This window comes from Microcaecilia unicolor, chromosome 6 (genome assembly GCF_901765095.1).
Source record: "Microcaecilia unicolor chromosome 6, aMicUni1.1, whole genome shotgun sequence".
Lineage (NCBI taxonomy): Eukaryota > Metazoa > Chordata > Amphibia > Gymnophiona > Siphonopidae > Microcaecilia > Microcaecilia unicolor.
The window spans coordinates 72,755,111-72,770,681 of record NC_044036.1 but is presented as its reverse complement, the minus strand read 5'-3'; the positions used below and the strand labels follow the sequence as shown (position 1 = coordinate 72,770,681).

General features: G+C 44.1%; 1 protein-coding gene across 1 annotated transcript in view; it reads left to right on the top strand.

Annotated features, from left to right (window-relative positions):
• The first annotated feature begins 259 nt into the window (after nucleotides 1-259).
• Nucleotides 260-15,571, top strand: part of EVI5 (ecotropic viral integration site 5) — a 330,825-nt gene continuing 315,513 nt past the window's right edge. Inside the window, 1 exon segment of the mRNA XM_030205945.1 lies at nucleotides 260-440. The gene's annotated coding sequence lies outside the window, so the exon portion shown is untranslated.

The window sequence follows — 15,571 nt, the reverse complement described above, 5'->3', positions numbered from 1 at the left end:
AGATAGACGTGAATAACAATCGGGTTTCAGTCCACCACTGTATACTGCAGTGCAGAGCGAACACTTGACTTGACCCAGCCGCTTTCTCGCTCGCTCGCTCCTCTAGTTCAAGGGACCAGAGACTCCACCCCCTCCGCGCGTCCAGCAGCAGAGACTCTTCCTGTTCTGGCTTGCAGCTGGGCGCAAGTCTCTGGCCGGACGGTATAACTATTGGGCTGGTTGTGCGCATGCTCGTTGGTATCTCTTGACGTCAGCTGTGGTTGCTGTAGGCGCTGCGAGTTTCGGGCTGTCGGGAGCAGGGAAGAGAGAGAGAGAGAGAGAGAGAGAGAGGCGAAGAGCAAAACTAGAATCCCGTATCTGAGGCAGTGCTAGGTCGCTCGTCCGCTACTTCCTGTATGCGAAGTTAATGTTTACCTCTGACACCTCGGACCGTTTCCAAGGTAAGGGGGAGCCCGCGCGAGGGCAGTTGCTGCAGATTCTCCGCGGGACAGCATAAGCTGGGTTTGGCCCTGGCCGAGTTTTCATTACCCGGAGGGGGCGGGCGGCGTGTCCCCTTTACTCCCACCCCAGCTTGACCAGAGGAAAGGAGTTGGGAGGTGCGGGTCTGCCCGGGCCTATAGGAGGGCTGGGGAGAGGCCCCACGGCTGTAGTGTTTGACAGCTGTTTATTCTCCATTCTGTTGTGCTGAGTTGTGCAGGAACGTTTACCGGGATGGTGTGTGTGTTGTCTCTGGCCAGCGGGTGTCTGATAGGAGTCAGTAGCTGCTTTGTTTGGGGTTCATGCCGAGTAGTATGTAAGTAGTAATACAGAGCAGGTATGATAAGAAGACTAAAATGTTTACCTGGTACTGTGTAGTGCTTTGAACTGTGCTGTCGAAACCAAGATTAACTGCAGGATTTCCTCTCTTACGGATTTTAGTAGTGTGTAATAGTGTTCTCATAAACTAAAAGAGGGTTGAAGCAAAAGTAGTAAACTGTTCCCCAGAATGTGGTTTTGGTTTCCTCCATAGTTCTGAACTTGGGGAGCCAATGCAACTCTTCCACCCTATTGGAGAGAGCCTGGGAGGGGGGAGGGTGCAACTCTTTCTCCCCCCCCACCCAATTTTACAACTTCTACTTAATAATGGAAAGGTCACATAGTAAAGTATGGATATTCTGAAAGCATGCTCCTGATAGTCGGTGGGGCGAGTTAGGTCTTCTGGTAGCTCTGTAAAGGTAGCCCAATCCTTGTGTACCTATTTTTCCCACATGGGGAGGGGAAAATCAATCCACTGGGGTGTAAATTACCCCCAGTCAAGAGGGAGTAGAAGGTAATCTTTATTGTGGTCAGATAAAAGGAAAAAAGCTTCTCACCTTTTTCTGTAATATTGTCCTCATTTTATTCTTGTTTCAATAACTAGGCAGCTTCTCAGAAAATTGTTCCTTAAACAATGTGTGCATGTAGTGTATTAATGGCATTCTGTCCTCCACATATCAAGAAATACCTCTTATAACTCAAGAAAATGAAAAAAACAACTTTAACATTAGATTTATTATTTTTTTTTGTTTTGTAAATAAACATCAAAACGTTTTCATTGTAATGAGCTCTGTTTTTCATTCAATTTATGTTTAGATGTCTGTGAGCTATTTTAAGAGTAATGCTGCCAAGACTAACGTTTTATGGGTAGGAAACCCTTGACAGAGACGTAACCTAAAACAGGGGGTAGAAGTACCATTGAAATGAAATTATTATGAGTCATTCTGGTTTCTCAGTTAACTATGGAACTGTATATAAGTTCTGTAGTTCAGAAATGTTTCTTCAAATTAAAACTATTAAGGAGACTTAAGTGGTACATCAAGGAATATCAATTTAAATGGATTGTTCAGTTTCTGGTTCTTTCCACACTGGACTACTGTGATGTGGTTTTTATGGGGCTTCCACAAAAACAGATTCGCAGATTGCAAACAGTTCAGAACACTCTGGCAAAACTGGTTGTAGGCGGAATGAAATTTGATCTTTTGACCCCTTATTTGATTCGGCTGCTGTCTTTAAGGGTGAGAATTTAGTTTAAAATGCTTGTCTGTTTTAAAAATTATTTATGGATTTAGACCTGGTTATTTAACTGTTTTTCTTAAACTTTATACTCCTTCATGAAGCTTGTGCTCAGTTGCAGAAATTAAACTGGTTAACTAATTCAGAGTTCATTGGTCAGTGGTTTTCAATTTACAAAGAAAATTGGTAGGCAAAAGAACAGTACTTTGGAGTTTGCTCTCACCACATATTCGTAATATTAAGAATTATATGCTGTTCAGCTGAAATATGGACGTGGTTATTCAATTAATATTTGGTCAGTTCTTCTAAGTGATATTTTTCCCTGCTTTGAAGATATATTGATTTATAATTTTGTTGCTTCTTGTTTTATTTGCACAGCATTGTAGTATTGATCTATTGAGAATATGTATTTCTGAAATACTTTTGTATATTGCTGTTATTGTTTTATTTTTGTAATCCACCCTGAACTGGCCGGTTGGGCGGAATATAAACAGGGAGAGGAAAAGGGAAATGGGACTTAATATACTGCCTTTCTGTGTTTTTTTGCAACTACATTCAAAGTGGTTTACATAGTATATATAGGTACTTATTTGTACCTGGGGCAATGGAGGGTTAATTGACTTGCCCGGAGTGACAAGGAACTGCAGTGGGAATTGAGTCCAGTTCTGGATCAAAGTCTGCTTCCCTAACCACTAGGCTACTCCTCCACTCCACTAATTAAATTAAATTTGTAGCTCAAAATGAGTTATATTCATCTACATGAGTTATTTCTGTGCCCAAAGAAATCAGTCTAAACTGATACTTGAGGCAGTGGAGAATAAAGTGACAACTTGGTCACAATGAGCGTCTGCAGAATTTGGCTTCCTTGGTTCTCTGCCTGCAATTCTGCAATCTTATGTTTGTTTCAATATAGACTGTCATCTACTCTGGTTTCCAACTGTAGCACGTTGTTTCTAATAGGGTATGTTACAGTTAGACAATTCTTTTATATTTAAACTGTTGACTACAACTTTTAAAGCTAATATGTCCAATGTCTAAGTACCATAGAAACCTGGAGTCCTGGATTTGTCTAGTCTTGTTATTTGCATTATAAATAATTGTTATGGTACCGTCTTCATATTTATGCTTGTTTTGATCTAACAGAGCTCTGGTTTTAACTTGGCTTGTAAGAGACCTTGTGCTATTGAGGTTTTTTTTTTTGTTCGTTTTGTTTTTCTTCATTCTATAAACATGATCCCAATAGCAGCCATTTCTGAAGGCACGAAGTATGTCATAAATTTGGAGGCAAGTATGGACTGGTGCAACACCTTTTTTTCTTTTTTCCGTATAATTGACAACTCTGCACAATCTGATTGTAAGCCAGTGTCAGATTCAAACCCTGTAATCTGTATTTCTAACAAAAATAATCATTACGGTATACAACTCTAATCCTTTTCAATACTTTTGTGTAATTTTTGCAAGCTGCTTTAGCAAAATCCAAAAGACAGATACCTCCTATTTTAAAGTAACACTTGCACATTTTTCTGCCATAATGGAACAAAACAAAAGACATCCAGGGCTGTAAGTTAGACATTTTGGTGTAGACCTGTTTTATTAATGAATAAGCCACAAAAGTGTCCAAAATGACCAGATGATTACTGCAGGTATAAAGGGATGACATCCCTTTGCTTCTTCAGTGGTCACAGATCCCCTTCTACCCGGCCAAGATATAAATGAAACAGTACATACCAGCCTCTACGACTGCTTCAGATGTTATGTCCAGTTCTATTACAGTGGCAAGCAGGTTCCAGGAATAGCCTAGTGGTGGGTGCAGTGCACTGTACAGAAGGTGAACCAGGCCCATAGTTCATTCTATTACACGTGTTGGAAAGTGTCACCCCCCCCCCCCAAAAAAAAAATACTCCCAAACCTACTGTACTCACATACATAAGTGACACCTGCGGCCCATAAGGGCTCACCATACAATGTAAAGGGGTAATGGTGAGATGTGTACCTAGTATCTTTTGTGTGAAGTCCATTGCAGTGCCCCTAGGGTGTCCTACTGCTCTGCTGGGATGTCTGTGTGGCCAGTCTACTAGGAAAGCTGGTTCCTCCTAGGTCCCAGTGGCTTGAATTTGTGTGTGTTTCACTTGGACTTTTTTTTTAATTTTTGAAAATGGTTCAAAAAGATAGACATACTAAGCCCAACAACATCTAGGAAACTGTCATTTTCAAAGAAATAATACAGAGGTTTTTCTGGTTTGAAAAAATGGTTATTTTCACTACTTGATTTTTTTGGATGTTTTCAGCAAAATGTCCAAAGTTGGATTTAGATGTCATATCGGAGATGAGAATTGATATAGTGTCTGATGTAGGGGAGGAGGGTGGTAATCTGGAAAGATTTAGGAACAGCGTTGAATCTATGACCTACAATCTGTGGCACCTGGGGGTTGAATGAAGAGCTTGATTGGTTCTCTTTGGCATAATTTGATTGAAGCAAGTCACCCACTTTTCATTATTTATAGCTAGCAGCAGAACGCTGCCGCCGCTGCAGTTATCTTTGAAGAAGTGGCAGCTTTATATGCAAGATATGCCAGAAACGTTTGCAAAGTAGAGAGAGCAAGATGGCCTATGTATGCTGATGGTTGAATTTGATTGAGGGGTGGATTGCTTGTGAATTTTTTTTTTGTTGTTGTTTTTTTCAGAACCTTCTGTTATAGCTGGAGAAGTTTAAGAAGTGACTTTATAAAAAGGTTTAAAAAAAAGTTATGAAAATGAAAACTGGGCTGATGAGGAAATCGGGTGTGGTGAAGTGTCTTGAACTCATAATACAAAGCGATTCTACCCACCTTCTGATAGTCCTATAAAATGCTGTTCTTGATAATTATTGAATGGGAATCTCATATATAGTTGATTGTGTTTTCATGAGTACCAATATATAAGATTTTTTGAAACCACATTGACTACAATAATTGTTTAGCAACATGCAGATTGAAGGCAGAACGGTATGTGTTCAGTCTTGGTCAAAATGCTGAGAGAGCAATCCTTGGCTCCTGGCGTAGACATTATTCTTGGCTCTAAGCCATGTTGTTCTAACAATGTTTGTTTTTCAAATTTTCTTATTTTATAAAGCTTATACGATTACAAGTATAACTGACTTGAAGTACATGTGACTCAGGTAGAGAAACAGAGAAGCCAAGAGTCCCATGTACCATTTTATTATCTGCCTAGGGCAGGGGCGTAGCCACGGGTGGGCCTACTTTTGCCCAAGGCCCACCCAGGAATGGTGCATTCGATGTCTCCAACCAATCCCTAGCTGGCTCGCTCCCTTCCCTCTGCTCCCACTCCCATCCGGCGAGTCCTTCAATTCTGTTTTTTTTTTTTTTGTCCTTCTGCCGCGGTGCTTCCAAGTTCCAGCTTAAGATTATTAGTGTGCACTTCCACTACCTGTCAGCGATTCGCACACACACAGGCCGGCTTCAGCGTTCGCTCTTCCGCATCCCGCCCTCGCCGATGCAACTTCCTGTTAGGGCAGGAAGCACGCGGCAGAGGGAAGCCCGTGTCTGTGAATCGCTGGTAGCGCAGCATGTCAGTACTAAGAAGCACCGCGGCAGAAGCAGGGAGGAAAAAAAACTGTGTGCCGGACTCGCGGGACAAGGTGGGAGCCCACAACACAACAAGAGCCACAAGCTTAAAAATGGGAGAGTACGTCTTCACTACCCTGCAGATGAAGATTGTCTGGTTCCGTACAGCAGTGGCGGGTAGGAAGATGTGCATTTTTTTTGCGGCGGCTGCTGCAGTGGGAGGGTAGTGGGGGGGGGTGAAGAAGAGATGAATCTTCAGGCCCACCCTCCTTGGGCTCAGGCCCACCTCAAATCAGCCCTCTGGCTACGCTACTGGCCTAGGGCCATTAGCTTAGTGGGTCTGATAATTCTGGAGAAGCTACTTATGCACTAAATGTCATGTACATGATTCAGGAATCAGTTTTTAGTGGAAAGGACAGATGAGAGAAATACCATACATGATTCCTAATAACTTAGGAGGCGTATCTTTTTTTTTTTTTTTAATTGCTTTCAAATTTTGATTTCGTGTTCCTTCTTTAAAACCTAGAATGAGTTAAAGTGCAAACAATTATTTACAACAAACATTAAAAACAATATTATAGGAAGAGGTCCACAATTGTGATGCGTGCAGATGTATGGCATTGAGCTCTGTTGGCATCGGTGTCTTGGACTGAATTTTTAAGTTTGTGTGGTTGGGATTTGGCACCTAGTCAAATGCAAGGCCCACAATTTACCCTCCTGTTTCTCTCTGATTCTGGTGCAATCTGTGTTGCCTGGATTCTTTCCACTGGCATTGGAATGCAGAGATTAATTTTTGGAGTCTGGGTATGATGTGTGGTGGTGGGGGGCTGACTCCAATAATGCGAGGCCTCGCTGAGACCTGGAAGTTCTTGTGTGGTTATACTGGCAATGTGGAGAAGGACTCTATACCACAGTCAGAGTAGTTTTTGGCATGGAAAAGGGTGTCCATGCCGATGCTTTTGTCCTCCTTGAACCAGATGGGACTGGATACTGAAGCTGGTCTGGCTACATATAGTTGGAGTGGTGTAGGGTGGGACCCAAGTGGCTATTGAAGGAGGATGTACTGGATTGAAAAGCATCTTATCGGGGTTGATAAAACTTCTGTAGTAACATTGGACTGTATGTGGGATACTCTGAATTCTGTAGATTTCTTAATTCTTAAATTTTGTTTTCTGGCTATATATATTTTTTCTTCTGCTCAGACTCTCCACTCAACTGTGAAAGTGTATTGGAAGAATATGGGGAAGGTTTGTGACTCTCAAACAGTAATTTGAGGAGGAGTTATCAAGGGGTTATTTTATCATGTCTTAATGGTTGTCCCAAGTCAGACTATTTTAGCACAGGGTCCCATTTTATGCAATTAAACACAGTGCTAAAATAGCATGACTTAGGGTAAAATAACACATTTAACCAGTAGCTCACATTGATAACTTGAGCAGTATCCTAGTGGTTAGGGCAGTGGACTTTAATCTCGGGGACCTGGGTTCAATTCCTACTGCAGTTCCTTGTGACTCTGAGCAAGTCACTTAACCCTCTATTGCCCCAGGTACAAATATACTTTGAATATAGTTGTAAAAACCACAGAAAGGCAGTATATCAAGTCCCATTTCCCCCTTTTTTTTTTCTTACTGTCCTTGCAATCTTGTAATGCTGCTCTTATTAGAGATGAAAAATTATGTACATTGGAAAAAATGGAGGAAATGAAGAACTATTATAGATGTCTGAACGTGCAAGTTACAGATTTTCTTTTATCTCCTTTTTCTTCACCTAGGCATATGTTTAGTTGATATTGTATGAAAGTTTTACAGGTTCCTAAAGGCATTGTCCTCCTGGTTTCAAAGATGTTTTATGTGGATTTTAAATAGATCCTGAACTTGCCACTGTTCTACTGACAGTTTAGATCTTAGTGGCTTTTTGGAAACCTCACAGAAGAATGACGGGACCAAAGCTATGTTGATTCAATTGTTTGCTTCAGAGCTATGACAGGAATTAGATTTTAAGACCTTTAAGGTTGCCACCTTTTGGGGACATAACATTTATATTTTTAGTTTTTTTAGGAGAGATGTAAGGCCTTTTTAGCTCTGAAATATCATGTGGTGCATTTTTTCCCTCTTAAGGGGTCCTTTTACTAAGGTGCGCTGAAAAATGGCTTCCAGTAGTGTAGGTGTGGATTTTGGTTGAGCGCCAATCCATTTTTCACACACCTGTGCGAAAGCCCTTTTTAACATTTTTAAAAAAATGGGCGTGTCAAAATTGCTGTTCATCCATTTTGAGTCTTGAGACCTTAACCGCCAGCCATTGACCTAGTGGTAAAGTTTCATGCACGGGTGCAAATGACATACGTGCGCCAAATGCCACATTGGCGCACATCAGCTATGCGCGCAAAAATGAAATTACTGCAAGGGCCACGCAGTAGTAGTGTGGTAACTCCATTTTGGTGCCCACACTTATGCGGTTTAGTAAAAGGGCCCCTAAGTTTCTGAGTTGTTTGAAGTTGTAGGATACTGAATGTTTCCTGTGATCAAAGGGGCTCCATAAATTTGTGTAGAATAGGAAATTATTTGGGACAGAATTGTTGACTATATGCTGTTTTGTCTCATTATCAAGTAATCTGTATCTCTCCTATTTTCTTTTTTTTTTGTTTATGTTGCTTTTCCTCTCCTTTTTTGTTTAATAGTTTTCCTGTCCACAAATCACCATTTGGGTGATTGAGGACAATAATTGACAATTATGTATTTGGCTATATTTGCTTTCTCTGATTTTTTTTTTTTAATGGAAATTATAATTACAAGTTCATATAAAATAAAACATTATCTTGTATAATACAATTACTAAACTATCTCAGAATAACGCATTTTACCTATGCTTCACTTTAGTCAACATAAGCCATCCAAACATAAAATTCAATATGTGTTTTTGGTTTTGGATATTTTTTTTTTTTTTTTTAAATATTATGATATTGACCAATCACAGGGGGAGTCAAGCTCTCACTATTGCAGTACCAGATAAAAACACACTTTTAGTTGGATGCTGTTTCCAAAATCAAAGCCTGTGTAGCAGGAGCCAGGCTCAAGAATCAAGAGCGGGTCTCCAGCACATATTGCTGTCACTAGATGTTGCCACTGGTCCTAATAACATTTTATAGGAAACTAGTAAAAAAGGCCTGTTTCTGTCAGAAAAGAAACAGGCGCTAGCGAGGTTTTCCTCGGAGTGTGTGTGAGAGATGTAGAGTGTGTCGGAGACAGTGTGTGATAGAGAGGAGTGGGCACCCCTTCCACCTCCACCTTTCTGGTCTGAGGACCCCTCTCACCTCCACCTTTCTGGTCTTAGGACCCCCCTCACCCCCTCCTGCAGCCACCCATGCTCAGCGACCCTGCTCTCTCACCTGCCCCTCCTTCATCCACCCAGGTTGTGTTTAATGAAATCTTTGGGGGAGGCAGGAAAGATCCACATTCCTGCGTGCCCGCTGCTGGCGCTGCTGATGCTCCCCCGATTCCGGATTGCTGTTCAAATTGGCCGCCGAGACTTCCAATGGCGGTTTCGCAAGACTTCTGTTGAAGTCTTGGAGGCCGCCCTTGTAAGTATCGGTGGCCATTTTGAACAGCGATCCGGCATTGGGGGAGCGTCAGCGCCAGCAGCGGGCAGGCAGGAATGTGGATCTTTCCTGCCTGCCCCAAAGATTTCGTTAAACACAACCTGGGTGAATAAAGGAGGGGCAGGTGAGAGAGCAGGGTCGCTGGACATGGGTGGCTGCAAGGGGGCAGGGGGAGAGGAGGGTCTTAGGACATGGGGGCAGGGGGGAGGGGAGGGTCAGTGGACATGGGTGGCTGTGGGGGAGGGGGTGTTTGATGTGCTTGGGGGGGGTGTTTGATGTGCCCGGGGGGGGGGGGCTTGGGTGATGCGCCGAGGGGGGGGGGGTTCTTTGTTTCCGCGCTTGTAGTTTTTTGATGTGCCAAAGTGGCAGGGAGCAGCGCACTGACAGCTGATTCCCAGGCAGGGGAAGGAGTAGGTACTCCTCCCCTTGCCTTGGAATCAGCTGTGAGTGACGTCATCCTGGCTACGGAGCCTTGCTCAGCAACTCCAGGAGCCATGGACACAGGCAGTCCCACATTAGAACGCTGGTGGTGAGAATTATTATATAGGATTATCTTTATTGGTATATTACAGAACAGATAAAATACACAGCTTGTAAAAACACAGAAAATTGTAACATGAATCCCCAAACCTGTCCAGAGGCATAAGGAGCTATCTGTGCAATAAAGGGGCATCTTTTCAATAAGATCTCCAAAGTATTCAGGCAGACCTCCCACGTACACTCAGTGTATGCAGATAAGGCATCCATATCTGTAGAAAGTGCTTATTAGCCTTACTGTCTTTGAGATTGAGTGACATACACGCCATGTTAAGGGTTTCATACATCTGTTTATGCCACTGTGTATGGGTGGGAGGATCTGGATGAATCCACTGAAGCATTATACAGTGCTTAGCGATCAGGGTAGCCTTATGAAGAAATGGACTGGAATCTTGTGTACCTTCCACTATGGTGAAAGTATCATCCAACAGACAATGTTGCAGTGTTGGCACCCGATTCGACGATGCATAGTACTCAGATGTGACTATAATTGTAATTGATGCCAAAATAGTTGTATTCCAGGACAATTCCAAATATGTTTATATGAAGCATCAGCAGTCTAATACTTGAGATAAGTCCCATCAGAAGGGAGACTCCTCTTCTTTGCTATAGATGGGCGTATAAACATATGCATGAGGAATTTATAATGGAGTACTTGGAATTGAACCAAACATGGACCATCCTTAAGGCTATGTAGGCAAGGCTCCACTGTATAAGTCCCAAAGTCCTGAGACCATTGATCTACTATTCTCTGGATAATTGACATAGTAACAAGAGAAAACAAGTGGGAAATTGACCATGGACTCCAGAAATGAGAGGGACAACCTTAATGCTTTAAGGATGATTTATTAATGAAAAGACTGTGCAAAATAATAGTAATACAAGTGTTAAAGAAAAGTATTTATACTGAGGTGTATATGGACCAACCTGTAGGTGACTAGTTGACAGTGTTCAATATAGTATCCTTTCAATGTAAAAAAACACTAAGGAAGGGTCTACAAGAGATATACCATTAACCGGGTCTGATATTTAAAAAAACAAAAAAAAATCTCTGTTTCACCATGTTATCTATGCTCTTAACATTATCTATTAACATCTTAGAACATAAACGTGGACAACAAACACACGTTTTTATGCATTTATATATAAACTAGTAAAAAAGGCCCGTTTCTGACAAAAATGAAACGGGCGCTAGCAAGGTTTTCCTCGGAGTGTGTATGTTTGGGAGAGTGTATGTGAGAGTGACTGTTTGAGAGTCGGAGTGAAAGTGTGATTGTGTGAGAGAGAGCGTGAGTCTGGGTGTGAGTGTGTTTGTGAGAGAGTGTGTGTGTGAGAATGAGAGTGTGTGCAAGTGTGTATGTGAGACACAGTGTGAGTGAGAGTGTGTGTGTGTGGGCGAGAGAGAGAGTGTGTGTGAGACACAGATTCTCTGTTTGAGTGAGTGTATGAGACCAAGCGAGTGTGTGAGTGACTGTGTGGCACATAGAGAGTGAATGTGATACAGTGTGAGACAGAGTGTGTGAGAGTGAGAAAGACATTGTATATGAGAGAGAGAGAGTGTGAGCCGTGCCCTCCCAATCCATGGCCATCCATGTTTGTCTGTCACCTGCCCCCTCCATTCATCCTTTTCCAGCAATTCCCCTCTGTCCCTGAGCCCTGCCCTCCCAATCCATGGCCATCCATGTTTGTCTGTCACCTGCCCCCTCCATTCATCCCTATCCAGCATTTCCCCTCTCTGCTTGAGGCCTGCCCTGCAATCCATATCCATCCATGCCCATCTGTCCCCTCCATTCATCCCTATGCAGCAATTCCCCTCTCCCTGAGTCCTGCCCTTCCAATCCATGCCCATCCATGCTCCTCTGTCACCTGGCCCCTCCATTTTTCCCTATCCAGCATTTCCCCTCTCTGCCTGAGGCCTGCCCTGCAATCCATATCCATCCATGCCCATCTGTCCCCTCCATTCATCCCTATGCAGCAATTCCCCTCTCCCTGAGTCCTGCCCTTCCAATCCATGCCCATCCATGCTCCTCTGTCAACTGGCCCCTCCATTTTTCCCTATCCAGCATTTCCCCTCTCTGCCTGAGGCCTGCTCTGCAATCCATATCCATCCATGCCCATCTGTCCCCTCCATTCATCCCTATCCAGCAATTCCCCTCTCCCTGAGTCCTGCCCTTCCAATCCATGCCCATCCATGCTCCTCTGTCACCTGGCCCCTCCATTTTTCCCTATCCAGCATTTCCCCTCTCTGCCTGAGGCCTGCTCTGTAATCCATATCCATCCATGCCCATCTGTCCCCTCCATTCATCCCTATGCAGCAATTCCCCTCTCCCTGAGTCCTGCCCTTCCAATCCATGCCCATCCATGCTCCTCTGTCAACTGGCCCCTCCATTTTTCCCTATCCAGCATTTCCCCTCTCTGCCTGAGGCCTGCTCTGCAATCCATATCCATCCATGCCCATCTGTCCCCTCCATTCATCCCTATCCAGCAATTCCCCTCTCCCTGAGTCCTGCCCTTCCAATCCATGCCCATCCATGCTCCTCTGTCACCTGGCCCCTCCATTTTTCCCTATCCAGCATTTCCCCTCTCTGCCTGAGGCCTGCTCTGTAATCCATATCCATCCATGCCCATCTGTCCCCTCCATTCATCCCTATCCAGCAATTCCCCTCTCCCTGAGTCCTGCCCTTCCAATCCATGCTCATCTGTCACCTGGCCCCTCCATTTTTCCCTATCCAGCATTTCCCCTCTCTGCCTGAGGCCTGTTCTGTAATCCATGCTCCTCTGTCCCCTGCCGCCTCCATTCATCCTTTTCCAGCAAGTCCCCTCTCGCCCTTCCATGACCCCCCCCCCCTCGCATCCATGCTACGCTCTCTCCCATGTCCCAGCCTGGCCCGCCCTCTTCTTCCCCCCCCCCCTTCGCATCCATGCCTCGCATCCATGCCCCCCCTCGCATCCATGCCCCCCCACCCCTTCGCATCCATGCCCCCCCTTCGCATCCATGCCTCGCATCCATGCCCCCCCCTCGCATCCATGCCCCCCCACCCCTTCGCATCCATGCCCCCTCCTTCGCATCCATGCCTCGCATCCATGCCTCCCTTTTTTTTTTTTTAATTCTTTTTAACTTTACCTCCGTGGCGGTTCGTGCAGCGAAGCGTCAGGGAAGGAGGCGGCGCTCCCGACGTTTAGCTTTCCCTTCGCTGTGTTCCGCCTTGTTTTGAAGGCGGAACACAGCGAAGGGAAGGCTAGACGTCGGGAGCGCCGCCTCCTTCCCTGACGTTTCGCTTCCGGATTTGTTTGTTTTGTCGCGAGGGCGGGGCAGAGACGGCTGGCTGGCTGGCTTGAAGGGAGGCTTCACACCACGAATCCCCGAACCCTTCAGCCTCAGCCTGGGAGTGACGTCAGATGGCTTCAAGGCTTCAAGGCTTCAGGCTTCAAGGCTTCAGACTTCCGGCTTCAAGCTTCCGGCTTCACAGAACGTTGTCTTCAGAACGTTCACGGTGCGTTTTATTATATTAGATATATGCATCTGTTACATAAGTTAGATTTTACATTTTGGAGCTATTGCATATATATATTTATGCAATCCGCTTAAGTGCAAGGGCCTGGGACCAAATAAATGCATGCAGTTAACCAGAGCGTGCACTTAACCGTTGTGACCCAAAGAAGCTTGACATCTGATAAACATATGTACAGTACTGTTATTATACGTACAGTATACAGTCTCAGTTAACTGACATTAGGCTTACTTGAAGTAATCAGTTATAGTCCTCTGTACACTCTTGGGTCTGTGAGTTCCATACACTACATCTGCCAGACGGTAAAAACTGTCATAGCACTGACATTCAGTGGCCTCCAGATAGGTCCGCACGGTGTTGAGACTCTCCAGCGCTCTTGCAAAAGTGACATGGGGAGATTGTTGAATTTCATCAGCATGTGCCTCGCTGCTCATTTCTTCATCTGTTCCATCATCAGCCGTTGTTGCCTGCAAGTAGGCGCATATCTCGACATCAGTGCTGTGTTCATCTGTTTGTAGATCGTAATCAACAGCTATGTAGCAATGGAACTCCTCTTCAGTATCACCGGCTGGGATGTCAATAACCTCTTCATCTGACACGTTTGCAACAGCTGCATCTGTTTCGTCCCTCTCCACATCCTTAACAAAGCTTGCCCGCTTGTAGCAGTTCACAATGGTTGCCTGTGTAACATGATTCCAGGCTTCTTTCTGCATATGTAGGGAATCCAACAGTGATAGATTACGAGCCAGTTCAACAGCACGTTTATCCTTCCCAGTCTGGTCATCCGTAACGCTCATCAGATGACGTAGCATAAGAGCCCGATAATGTTGTTTGAAATTGGCTATTATGCCCTGATCCATAGGTTGGATCAGAGAGGTAGTGTTTGGTGGCAGGAAGACCACCTTGACGTTAGACAGTCTGACATCATCCCTATGTGCAGCACAGTTATCACAAAGCAGCAAAATCTGACGCTTTTGTGCCCGCATTCTAGTGTCTAACTTCTTCAGCCACTGCTTCCAAATTTTCCCAGTCATCCACGAATTTGCGTTAGCCTCGTATGACACAGGAAGTCGCTTAACTTTCTTGAAGTAACGGGGCTGTTTGCTCTTTCCAATGACGAGGGGTTCCAACTTTTCACTCCCATCCATATTGCAGCAAAGGAGGATTGTCAGTCGGTCCTCTGTTTTACCTCCAGTAGTTTCGCCATGTTTGAATGCAAGTGTTCCATCAGGAATCGCTTGCCAGTAGAGACCGTTTTCGTCAGCATTGAAAATGTCATGAGGTGCAAACTCGTTCAAGATGGTAGGAAGAACTGAAACAACCCAATTTTCAGCACCAAAGTCATCAGCGTCTTGTTTCTCACCATGCTGTTTCTTGAATTTTATGCTGTTCCTTTCCTTCCATCTTTCCAACCATCCAACAGTGGCTTTGAATTCAGTCAGTCCAAGACTTTCTGCTAGCTGGTTAGCTTTCTCCATAAGCAGTGGACCACTGACAGGAAACTGTCTGCTCCTGACTTGAGAAAACCACCGAAGAAGAGCATCTTCTACCTCCTCAGCTTTTCCCACACTTTTTCATTTCTATTGTGGATTTGTATTGTTTTGCCAGTCTTCCAGAAGCTGGTCTTTCTGCTTCAAGTCACTTGAAATTTGACTGGGATTGACACCATATTCTTTAGCAATAGATGCGTGACTTTCTTTGTTTTCTAATTTTTTATGAACTTATGTTCGTTCAGCCAGTATTAGTCTTACAGTTCCGCCGCAATGACGCCCCCGGTGTACGCTCTAACAACATTCTTTCACTTATTTTGCCTGTGGCTGTTAGAGGCAGTAAATTTGAAATTTCGTTGGTGGTCACGTGCCAATCGGATTCTATATTCCATGCGCGTTCTTATGCGGAGTCTTTCCTGCATAGGAGTGGTCTTAAACCATGCATATAAGCGAATCTTGCACTTATCAGTGGTGCGCTAAACCGACTTTTGTACCCATAGAAATTGATGGTGCCAAAAACGGGACCAAAGTACGGCATGCAGTTAAACAGAGCATGCGCTTATCCGATGTGCACTTAAATGGAGTGCACTGTATATGTGTATATAAACATGGTGTATCTCTTGTAGACCCTTCCTTAGTATTTTTTACATTGAAAGAATACTACATTGAAGACTTTCAACCAGTTGTCACCTACAGGCTGGTCCTTATACACCTCGGTGTATATACTTTAACATTTGTATTACTCTTATTATTTTGCAGCCTTTTCATTAATACATTGTCCTTAAAGCATCAGGGTTGTCCCTCTCGTTGGTCCATGGTCAATTTCCCACTTGTCTTCTTTTG